This window comes from Zingiber officinale, chromosome 1A (assembly GCF_018446385.1).
Source record: "Zingiber officinale cultivar Zhangliang chromosome 1A, Zo_v1.1, whole genome shotgun sequence".
In the NCBI taxonomy this organism is placed as follows: Eukaryota; Viridiplantae; Streptophyta; class Magnoliopsida; order Zingiberales; family Zingiberaceae; genus Zingiber; species Zingiber officinale.
The window spans coordinates 129,150,037-129,163,181 of NC_055987.1; positions in this window are offsets into that span (position 1 = coordinate 129,150,037).

A 13,145-nucleotide genomic window follows, 5' to 3' on the forward strand; every position below is an offset into this window, starting at 1 on the left:
GTGCCCGGAGGTGCTCCGGGCTCCCGAACAGCCAAAACTCATCTTTCCGCCGAGTTGGAGCGCGAGGGTTGGTCGGGCCTATGTCACGATTCGGGCGTCCGGAAGTGGATACCTTTGCTGGATCTAATTTCGACGAGAGCACACCATGTCAGTGTGGTCCAGGCACTCGGGGGATCCAAGCGCTCGGAATGAGATATAAAAGAAGGCTTTGACCAGTGGCTTTGATGCAACATTCCAAACAACTTTCACTTCTTCATGCTGCTGGAAAAGCGCCTTCTTGATGCCTGAAAGCTGCTTAGACGATGATTGCGCTGAAAATCTAATCCTCCAAGTCATCGGTATTGTTTTTATTTAAGTTACTTATGTTCAAATTATAATCATCTATTGTAACTTCCCGATTGATTAGTATTTGCCTAACGAAAACACTCTCACGTGCGAACCTTAGAGTAGGAGTCGCCACAGGTTCCGAACCAAGTAAATTTTGTTCGAGTTAGCATTGTTCTTTTGTCTCTTTCTTTATTTCACTACCTTTACTCTCTCCCTGATTGTTTTAAAATGAACGTGAAAGTCACGAGCGCTATTTACCCTTCCCCCCTCCCTCCTCCTCCTCCTCCTCCTCCTCTAGCGTGTCTCAATCCTACATAAACTTGCGTGTTTGATTGGTTTACTACTCTTGCTTTGCATGCTTATTTTTATGCTTAACTTAGAATTGTTAGATATAAGGACTTAGGCTTGATTGAGACTTGCCTAATCTAGTATCAGGGTAGGACGAAATAATAGTATGTTAAGAAAGCTTAGCCTAGGGAGTCAAGTAGGGTAAACATACTCTATTTGATTTACTTAACTAAGTAGAACTAACCAAAACTACCTCATGACATCCTAAATTAGTTAGACTAGAGTTTTTCAAGAAGAAAGTTAAGTATATAATTTCTTAAAAAGGTTTTGTTTAGAAGTGATTATTGCTTTGATACCCAAGAAGGCTCTTATGCCTCATCACAACCTAGAAACTAATTTTTAAAATATGTACTTAACTGACTAATTATTAAACCTGAATCTAACTCAAATATCAATCAATATTTAGATTTTAAATTAAATTAATAAAAAAAATTTAATAACCATCTCATCAAACCTATAAAGTTCTTATTTAAAAATCTAGAAAATGTGAGATAGATTTAGCTTAAATTGAATATTATCTTATTCGATTTAAAATCTAGCTTAACTAAAATTTACAATCCAATTTAAAGTTTTAAATCAAGTAATTAGACCCAAATTAATTAAAGCTAAACTTAATTAATAAATCTTACCTAAACTTAAATTAATCCAAGTTTAATTTAAATCCACCTTAATTAATTAAACTTAAACTAATTAAATTTAAATAAATTTTATTAAACTCAAATTAAATTAATTAAAATTAAACTAATTAGTTAAACTTAAACTAATCAATAAACTTAAATCAACTAATTAATCAAATTTAAATCAATTAATTAAACTTAATCTTATTTATTTATTTATTTCAAGCAAATTAATTCAAAACTAACTTTAAATAAACCTTAAATTAAACCTAAATTAACTTTAAATTAATTTTAAATTAATTAAACCTAAATTAAATTAAACTAAAAATAAATGAACCTTGAAATAACGTTAAAACCAAACTAATCATTAAAATCCATACCAAGTGCTTATAAGTAATACATACACCCCTTTTCTCCTAAATACATGCGCCTAGAGTTAATTCAGACACCCCGAATAATCATATAAATCCGTCCATATTTTCCGTAAAACCATCCATAATTTTGGGATATGGGTATCTGGATTTATTCTAAGCGCCTCGAAACGTTTCCTATTTAGGCTCTTAGAATTGTCTCTAGACTCCTGTATTTCATCTATATAAGGCACCTAGAGTTTTAGCTCCAAGAGTCCGAAATCGAAGACGCAAATGGGTTTACCCTTATTCTCAAGCCTACTCCACGTCCAATCAATCGAGGTCCTTAACCAAAAAAAAAAAAAATACCTTAGTAATACTTAACTCAAACTTATTCAAAATTTAAATATTTTTTACAATAAATCCTCCAATTGTTATTAATAAAAAGGTTAAAAGAAAGAATCGTGATGCTGACCCCTCTTATATTTCTAGTATTAATCATAGATTTCCTATACTCCTTCATTCTAGGTACATCTGTAGAACTTTTTTTATGAGATCATGCATTCCATTTGTTGAGGTAATTGACTATTATATACTACAAAACCTAATTTATTGTTCTAGTCCGGTTAACACCGGTTAACACAAGTTTGTGTACCAAATTATACAATAATTTGGTTAAAGTCCATGACCTTATCTACACCACTAGGGTAGCTAGTACAAATTTCACACTGTCCCCTATCATCATTATAAAGCATTTAGGACTTATACCCTCATCATGCACCTTTCTATGTTACCCTCCTAGGGGTCTACCGTTTGGTGGTCCCTACTCCCACATTACGTTAGATATGATATACTCATATTTTTTTATGGGATAGAGGGTATCCACAGTGACTCAGTTCCTATCCATTACACTTAGGATTCAGGATTATGTTCTATATAGAGTTCTAGTCCTATATATTTTGCCCTTGACCATCAAAGATATTACCATGATGCGACCATTCCATATGATCTAATATTGTATTCTTTTGTCCCCAGGGCGTAGCACAGATGGGGAGTGCATGGTTCTGTGGCTGAAAGGTCCAGGGGTCGATCCCCGGGGTGTCACTGCCTGGGGTTAACGTCTCCGCCATGCACTTTCCACCTGTGTACCTGCATTTACCTCCCTCCATATCCGTGGGACCGGCTCTAGGGGGGCCGCTGATGTGGCGGTTCCACATGATGCGACCATTCCATTCCTTTTTGTTCCATGTGATCTACTCAACTAGTATTATCACTAGTAGAAGGGTCCACATGTCTTAATTCCACATTTTAACCTCACTTATAGCATCATTAGATTTTGATGTCACCTCAGGTGAAGTCAAAAACCTAAATGACTTTAACATAGTAGATGCTAAAAACCTATAATTAACTAGTATTCATATAGATGATGATAGAGTCATGTGATGGAAGAGAGAGGATTAGCATTAGCCTAAGCTAGAGGATTAGCCTCAACCTACCCTAGATCCAGCCTCAGTAAATGAGGAGAACTTACTGATATTCTTGCTAATTTTCTTCAACTATCTCCACCTTTAGCTCCTCATATCTTGAAAGACAGAGTCATTATACTTGAGGAGTCCTCCATCATACTTGAGGAGTCATGTGATGGAAGAGAGAGGATTAGTATCAACCTAAGCTAGAGGATTAGCCTCAACCTACCCTAGATCCAGCCTCAGTAAAGGAGGAGGACTTACTGATATTCTTGCTAATTTTCTTCAACTATCTCCACCTTTAGCTCCTCATATTTTGAAAGACAGAGTCATTATACTTGAGGAGTCCTCCATCATACTTGAGGAGGTTGTGACTGATCTTAGATAGGAGATGCACAATTTTTCAGAGGAGGAGCCGACTCGACACCTCTAATTGATATCTTCACAATAGACCGTCATATTTAAAGTCTAGATATTGATATGTATTTTTTACTACACCAATTTAATTATCTTTGACTTAATTTTGACTTTGACTTATGCATTGCTCCTGATAGTTGACTCATACTTTTCTAATATTTTTTTAGAATATGACCTATAAACTATTTTTAAAAAATTCAAATTGTTTTCAAAATTTATGTTTTTTTTTTGTAAAATTCGATTTTTTTACTGATATTTTTACTATCATACTGACTAAAAAATAAAAATTTCATTTTCTTTATGTTCTTCCAAAATATAAAAATACTGTCGCCATATTTTTATTTAATTTGACTAACACGTAAAAATTACTAACTTCTGATAGTCGGCTAGTAGTTAATTTTTTTTTATAAAAAATAGATAAATATTTTAAATATTATTTTTTAAAATTAATAATTTTTTTCCTGGACTCTAAAGAAATCATTCTTTAATTGCTTGATTGGATTATAAAGAAATCTTACTTAACAATTTTTTTTACTTAAGTATTTTTTTTCATAATAAATTGTTGCTTAATCTTATAATATTCATCTTGAAAGATCTAGCCAGTTTGATATATATATTTTTTTAAAATGACCTTAGATAACGCCAAAAACAAAAATTATATGTTAAAGTATTTTTAAAAATCATAAAAACGCTTATTATTTTCTAAAATTTCTTTAGGAAAATTGAATAAATTTTTTCATAAATCTGAGTGACTTGCAAATGTTTTAGTGTTTTAAACCTTGTATATATTAAATGTTTTGAAAAATAACTCTCTGATTTTAATTTTTTTTTTAAATACCGACTTAATATTTTCTTGCTAATAAACTTTTTTTGATATATGAGAAAGAGGCAAGAAATGTTAAAGTAAATATATTTTTAAAGACAAAGTATGTAAGTTTTTAAAATAAAATTTTAAAATATGTTTTCTCTCTCGAGCATCTTTTAAAAACTCCTTTCTTCAAAAATTCAAAAGTATTTAAGACTTTGAAGACTTAAACATCTTTGATTTTTTTTTTAAATTTATCTTAAAAATACTATATTTTACTTAATTTTGAACTAGATTATCATAAATCAAAAAGGAAAAAATTATTGTTACGATAAGCATTAGCTAATCAAATCTGTATTTTGATATTGACAAATATTCAAAGTTAAGAGTTATTGTGATCTAACAAAGTTAACTAAATATATAAGAAAATCTTATTTGAGACTAAACAAAAAAAGTCTGGTAAAGTGGACTGGATATGGAAATCATGGTCTAGTGGTCTAGGTAGAAGTTTTGACATATCGAGAATATCAGACAGAAGTTCTAGGGGTCGAAGACACTAGGTAGGAAGCCCGGAGGTCGCGAACATCAGGTAGAAGTTTATACGAGTCGAAGACCTGACGTCTAGCGATAAGTCTCAGGGGTCAAGATCGGATGCTAAACAAAAGTCCAAACAAGTCTAGACAACTGATGTTTGGAAAAAAAAAAAAAAAGATAAACTCTTCTAAGAGAAATAGATGAGGCTGCATTCCCGGTTGAGGGAAAAGTAGACATCGGTCCGATATGAGATTTCAACAAAATCTAAAAATCAATACTAGACAGTCCAAAAATAGTTAATTCATATTATTTCCATATTATTGTGTTTTCTTTACTAACTCTATGATGCAGAAGTCAAAAAGTCTGGAAATGCTTGGAAGAGATCTACATACCCTGATCACCTCAACTCGTCGCAGGATGAGATGACAACCTTTGATTGGTCAACATACGTCTGCACCCAACTGCTTGAAAGGGATCTAGATGCCCGGAACACGATAAACTCGACCATGATAGAACTTCGATGAGGTACTCCCACATCAACTGTCCAAATGCTTAGAAGTGGATAAGTTGACAACCAAGGTGGATAAAATAGACCTTGGTGGAGACGTTTGGAAGGAATCTAGTTGCCTGGAAAGGACTATAAAAGAAGAGTTCAACAATCACCTCATATACATCATTTTCCATGACTTTCGTACTCACATGCTACTCCAAAAATCACTCCACGACACCGAAATACTACTCTGATGACGCCAAAAGTCTTACTCTTTCTTATTGGTATAATTGCTTTTTATATTCATTTGTTTATTATTGTATAATAGCCGAGTTCCCAACTTAAACACTCAACGACTCGGGGCTTAGACTAGCTGCACGGGCTTAGACTAGCTGCACGGATTGTGAACCAAATAAACAATGTGGGTTAGCATTGTTTTTATTACTCATAATTCTACTACTTTAACTCATATTTTCTAAAAAAATTAAAAAAAAACATCGAGTGCTATTCATCCTCTCTTAACATTTTCTTTCCATCCTACACATCCGTGCTCTATTCATCCTCCCTAAACATTTTCTTTCCATCCTACACATCCGTGCTTTGTATTCAAGTAGATGCAGGCCTCATCAACGACAAGCCACCCAGTCACATCTGTTAACCCTGGGTAGCTTCTGGAATATGCAAACTGATCGTCGAGGCTAGTGTTCGACACTATCTCCGTAAATGATATTGCTCCGCTACGGTGCTTAACGGATTATTGCAATTCGTTCCCAAGATACAACGACGACGAACGTCTCAGAATCGTAACACTCCGACTTCCGAGACCAGCGAACCTTCTAGTAGACTTCTTGGACTCTTGAATGCACAAGATGAGATGAATGCTTGAGGAAGAGAAGAGAGGATTGAGTGAATATTCCATCATCTGGAGGGTTCTATTTATACTGAAAGAAGAGGTTGAGTGTCCTTTGGATGAGTGGATGTGTTCCTTGGGCTGGATCGATCTAGATCATCCATTCTGAAGCCCACTTCAATCTCATCCATCAGATCTGAGGAGTTGTGACCCTCAGATCCCGCCTATTGTCATCGTCCATCGGATCTGGATCCATTGATTCGATGCTTCAGATCAAGTCTCATCCCAAGCCGTCAGATCGTTACTCTTTGCGATCCAACGCTCTAGATCGCATCACAAGCGATCCATCATACCTATTTGATCAACGTTGATCAACGGTAGCCATCCATTCCCTAAGTCAACTGTCCAGTCATCTCCCTTTGCCTACGAGGATGCCGCATAGGTACTGCCACGTCAGGTACGAGCCTGACACCTCACCCGAGTGCCACGTAGGCACTGCAATGTCACCTGGAGCATAAATTTAAGCTCCTCAATGCTCCTCGCGACGATGCGAAGTGCAAAGTGCGCCTACAAAGCGCCCATTGCGCACGTGGCGGGTGGCGGGCTCACAGGTGCGAGCACTTGCTCGCCCTGGGCTAAGGGAGCACCTGTCTTTTTATTTTTGTGTTAACTCCATTAACACATCTTCATTAATAAGTAGAGAACACACATCGAGAATTTCCGATGTGGGACTATTCTCCCATGCACTTTATTAATGAATAATAAATGTTATTTTGGGTCGATTTTAAACATTAATTTCTCATTCACCCTTAATCGATTTTGAGCACATTAATAGTCTAAATCTATCTACGCGAATCGTAGATTTCAATTTTGAAGTCAATTACGACTTTCAACAATTGATGGCTTCCTTCCTCAAAATCGTTTTGGTCCATTTAAGGCCCCAATATCCAACAATCCCCCACATGAATGGAAATTAATGCAATGCGTGTATACATGCTAACACTTTACAAGAGTCCAATCGATAAGTCACTGCATCGGGAGAGATAGCTTGTGGCTTTGAACCTTCCGTAGTGAAATGATATCGAGTATACTAGGCTGCGCAGTGAACGTGATGTCTTGAACTGCTCAGCTGTTGGTGTATACTTAGACAATAACACCCACACAGAGATCTATCTCACCTACTTTAGGTTCTCATGGTTGGTTTCGTTTCGGCCATGGATACCATCTTGGATTCATGAGTGTTTCATTAAAGCGGCATGTCTTCACACTCACATAGGTGACACTTCTATCAAGAGTATCCTACCATACTCCACCTTATCAGGTATAGAAGTCACTAAAAGCATAAGCTTAACCTCACTACATGAGGTAGGACAGCACAAATTCATCCTAGGATTGGGATAGAGATAAACTATCTAATGTGCTGGACCACAACTTCTGTAACTTCGTTGTCCCATTGAACCAAGATCTTGGGATCTCCAGTCAACAAGGTTAGGTTACCGCTACAGTCGTTTTCAGTTGTAGATTTTTAATCACATTCCTCTTGATGAGCAATATACTTGATCTCGATTCAACCCCTTCGTTAGAGGATCTACCAAATTATCTTTGGATTTAACATAGTCGATTACAATCACTCCATTCGAGATCAACTGCCTAATGGTATTATGTCTACGACGTATATGTCGTGACTTCCCATTATACATATTACTATGTGCCATTCCAATCGTCGATTGACTATCACAGTGGATTAGTACGGCAGGCACAGGTTTCATCCAGCTTGGAATATCTTCCAAGAAATTCTGCAGCCATTCAGCTTCCTCAGCTGCTTTGTCTAGTGCTATAAACTCGGATTCCATAGTTGACTGAGCAATGCAAGTCTGCTTAGTGGATTTTCAAGATACTGCTCCTCCACCGATCGTGAATACATATCCACTAGTGGATTTAGAGTCTTTTGTATCTGATATCCAATTAGCATCACAATATCCTTCCAACACAGCGGGATATTTTCCATAATGTAATCCATAGTTCATAGTATATTTCAAATATCTGAGAACTCGCATCAATGCTTTCCAATGGGTGTCGTTTGGATTACTCGTAAAACGACTCAGTTTGTTGACCGTACAGGCAATATCTGGACGTGTGCAGTTTGTGAGATACATCAAACTGCTTATTATCCGAGAATATTCCAACTGCGATATGGTCTCACCATGGTTTTTCGCTAAGTGTTGACTTAGATCCATAGGTGTTTTCACTGTAGAGAGATCGTACGCATTGAATTTTTTCAATACAGATTCTACATAATGGGATTGTGTTAAAACTATCTCTTCTGATGTCCTGAGAATTTTAATTCCCAATATAACATCTGCTTGACCCATATCTTTCATATCAAAATTTCGTCAACATTTTCTTTGTAGTCATGATTACTGCCCATTATTAGCATGTTGTCTACGTATAGACAGACAATTACATAGCCTTCAGGTGTGTTTTTGACATAAATGTATTTGTCACATTCATTTATTCTGAATTCGTTTGACAGCATTACTTTGTCAAATTTTTCGTGCCATTGTTTAGGCGCTTGCTTAAGTCCGTACAACGACTTAACAAGTCGACACACCTTTTTCTCATTTCCAGGAGCCATGAACCCTTCGGGTTGCTCCATATAAATTTCTTCTTCCAACTCACCATTTAAGAACGCAGTCTTAACATCCATTTGATGTATTTCAAGGTCATACAGTGCTGCAATGGCTATTAGCACTCGTATGGACGTAATCCTTGTCATCGGTGAGTATGTATCGAAGTAATTAAGGTCTTCCTCTTGCTTGTACCCCTTGGCTACATGTCTAGCCTTATACTTGTCAATTGATCCATCAGCTTTATACTTACGTTTTAGTATCCATTTACAACCTAATGGTTTATTACCAGAAGGAAGGTCTACTAATTCCCAAGTATGATTATTCATGATAGACCCAATTTCACTATTAACAGCTTCTTTCCACATTGGAACATCGGGTCTAGAGAGAGCTTCACTTAATGTTCTTGGTTCCATTTCTGACATGAAAGTCATGAAATCTGGCCCGAACGATTTCTCAACTCTAGCCCGTTTGCTACGACGTGGCTCTTCACTTTGATCGTCAATAGTCCTTTTATAACAGCTAAGTTCGGTAACGCCATTTTTGTTTGAACTTCCGTTGTTATCACTTTCAACGTTTCTCTTTTTATTTGGGAATACGTTTTCAAAGAATATCGCATTCCGAGATTCTATGGTTGTTCCCACATGTATATCAGGAATGTCTGATTTGTGAACTAGGAAACGATATGCACTACTATTATGGGCATATCCGACAAATACCGCATCGAACGTTTTAGGTCCGATCTTTACTTGCTTTGGTTTAGGTACTTCGACCTTTGTCAAGCACCCCTACACTTTCAGGTATTTGTACGATGGCTCGCGGCCTTTCCATAGTTCATATAGAGTTTTATCATTTTTCTTATGAGGGATTCTGTTGAGAATGTGATTTGCCGATAATATTGCTTCCCCCCACAAGTTTTGAGGTAAGCCTGAATTTATCAACAAGACATTCATCATTTCTTTTAGTGTCCGATTTTTACGTTCGGCAACACCGTTTGATTGAGGTGAGTAAGGCGCCGTTGTTTGATGGATAATGCCAGATTCTGTACAAAATTCATCAAACGGTGCACCATATTCTCCACCTCTATCGCTTCGAATTATTTTAATTCGTTTATCAAGTTGGTTTTCAACTTCTGTTTTATAGGTTCTGAACGCCTCTAGGGCTTCGTCTTTACTTCTTAAAAGAAAAACATAACAGAACTTTGTGCAGTTATCGATAAAAGTAATAAAATATTTTTTACCTCCTCTAGTTTGCACAAATTTCAAGTCACATAGATCACTATGTATTAACTCTAGAGGAGTTGTTGTCCTTTCCACCGAATGAAAAGGTAGTTTCGTCATTTTCGCTTCCACGCACACTTCACATTTGTGTGTTCCGTCAACATTGACGTTTGGTAATAAATTTAATTTGACGAGACGTTTGAGAGTTTTATTATGCACATGTCCGAGTCGATCATGCCATAAATTAAAACACTCAACAACATAGCTGGAAGCATTTATTTTATTACCATTAAAATTTCGGAGTACAGGCATTACAACCATTTTGAATAGACCCTTTTCTAGGTACCCCTTTTCTACGAAGACACCATTCTTCGTAAGTACAAAGTTGTCTGACTGGAACACTAGCCTAAATCCGGCCTTAACCAATGCCGCTCCAGAAACTAGGTTCTTACTGATGTCGGGAACATGGAGTACATCAATGAGTGTTAGCTCCTTTCCGGACGTCATCTTCAGAATAACCTTTCCGAGTCCAACAATTGGCGACGTCGTGGAATTACCCATATAGAGCTTCCTGTCATTTATCGGAGTATACTTGGAGAACATAGCCTTATCGGAACATATATGACGAGTTGCTCCAGTATCAATGAACCACTGCTTCGGGTTGGTATCCACCAAGTTGGCTTCAAATACAACCGCAGTGAGATCCAAGTCCTCAAGAGAGGTTGCGACATGATTCGCAGCATCCTTTGGCCCCTTGGTTGGCTTTTTTGGGCGTATGCAGTCCTTGGACATGTGTCCTGCCTTTTCACAGTTGTAGCAGGAGCCTTTGAACTTCTTTGCTTGAGCCTTCTTTTTGAACTGCTTCGGTTTTTTAGCGTTCGGCTCGACCAGGTTGGACATTTCGTCTATAGTCCGCTTGGTTCCTTTGGAGTCGGATAACTTTCGATTATCCTCCTCTATTCGTAGCCTCAGGATCAGGTCTTGCAGCCCTATCTCCTTTTGCTTGTGCTTTAGGTAATTCTTGAAATCCTTCCATGACGGAGGGAGCTTCTCAATTACCACAGTAACTGTGAATGTCTCGTTCAGCTTCATGCCTTCGGCGTCCAGATAATGCAGTATTAATTGCATATCTTGGACTTGAGATGAGACGCTTTTTGAGTCCACCATCTTGAAATCCAGAAATCGACCGACGATGAATTTCTTCAATCCAACATTTTCGGTCTTGTATTTCTTCTCAAGGGATTCCCACAAAGATTTCGCCGTCTCCAGAGAACAATATACGTTATATAACGTGTTGTCCAAGGCGTTGAGTATATAATTGCGGCACAGAAAATCTCCGTGAGACCATGCATCGCTAGCAGCCTTACTACCTTCCGTAGCGGCTGACGTGTCTTCGTGCAAAAACCGTACAAGGTTTAGCGTTGTTAGATAAAACAACATCTTCTGCTGCCATCTTTTGAAGTCGGTTCCGGTGAATTTCTCTAGCTTTTCTCCGTGCGAAATGGCGGTCGGAACGACGGTCGGTACGGCCGTCGGAATGTCGTTGGTAGCCATATCAGTTTGCACGTAATATCGTTTACGACTGTTAACCCTGGGTAGCTTCTGGAATATGCAAACTGATCGTCGAGGCTAGTGTTTGACACTATCTCCGTAAACGATATTGCTCCGCTACGGTGCTTAACGGATTGTTGCAATTCGTTCCCAAGATACAACGACGACGAACGTCTCGGAATCGTAGCACTCCGACTTCCGAGACCAGCGAATCTTCTAGTAGACTTCTTGGACTCTTGAATGCACAAGATGAGATGAATGCTTGAGGAAGAGAAGAGAGGATTGAGTGAATATTCCATCATCTGGAGGGTTCTATTTATACTGAAAGAAGAGGTTGAGTGTCCTTTGGGTGAATGGATGTGTTCCTTGGGCTGGATCGATCTAGATCATCCATTCTGAAGGGTTGTAACCCTTCACCAAGCCCACTTCAATCTCATCCATCAGATCTGAGGAGTTGTGACCCTCAAATCCCGCCTATTGTCATCGGCCATCGGATCTGGATCCATTGATTCGATGCTTCAGATCAAGTCTCATCCCAAGCCGTCAGATCGTTACTCTTTGCGATCCAACGCTCTAGATCGCATCACAAGCGATCCATCATACCTATTTGATCAACGTTGATCAACGGTAGCCATCCATTCCCTAAGTCAACTGTCCAGTCATCTCCCTTTGCCCACGAGGATGTCGCATAGGTACTGCCACGTCAGGTACGAGCCTGACACGTCACCCGAGTGCCACGTAGCGCCCATTGCGGAAAGTGCAAAGTGCGCCTACAAAGCGCCCATTGCGCACGTGCGCACGTGTGCACGTGGCGGGCTCACAGGTGGGAGCACTTGTCCTTTTATTTTTGTGTTAACTCCATTAACACATCTTCATTAATAAGTAGAGAACACACATCGAGAATTTCCGATGTGAGACTATTCTCCCATGCACTTTATTAATGAATAATAAATGTTATTTTAGGCCGATTTTAAACATTAATTTCTCATTCACCTTTAATTGGTTTTGAGCACATTAATAGTCTAAATCTATCTATGCGAATTGTAGATTTCAATTTTGAAGTCAATTACGACTTTCAACAATTGATGGCTTCCTTCCTCAAAATCGTTTTGGTTCATTTAAGGCCCCAATATCCAACAACATCTCCCCTGCTCGGTGGGCAAGTTGGTTGGTTGGTTGCTAGGACTCGATGAGACTTCTTGAAAACAAACCATAGCCACCCCATTTGTAGAAGTGACTTTTACAGCTGCAGGAATTCCATATGCATTTTTGAACTGCTCCATGCAATTTGAATGGCTTCGATCAGTATCACAAATGAATGAACTGACACCCCTTTCTCATTCAACGAGCAATGAAGTAGCACGCCGTTGTGAGGGAAGTTCAAGCAGATCGAACATGTTATATCATCCAAATCCAAATCCTCTTTAACATTCCCAAAGTCCATAAGGTAACGATGCGGCTTGAATGCTTTTTCGTCTATTAGTAATGGGAAACCACATCACAATTTGTTAAAATTGTCAACAATCCACTCAGAGTATCTGGT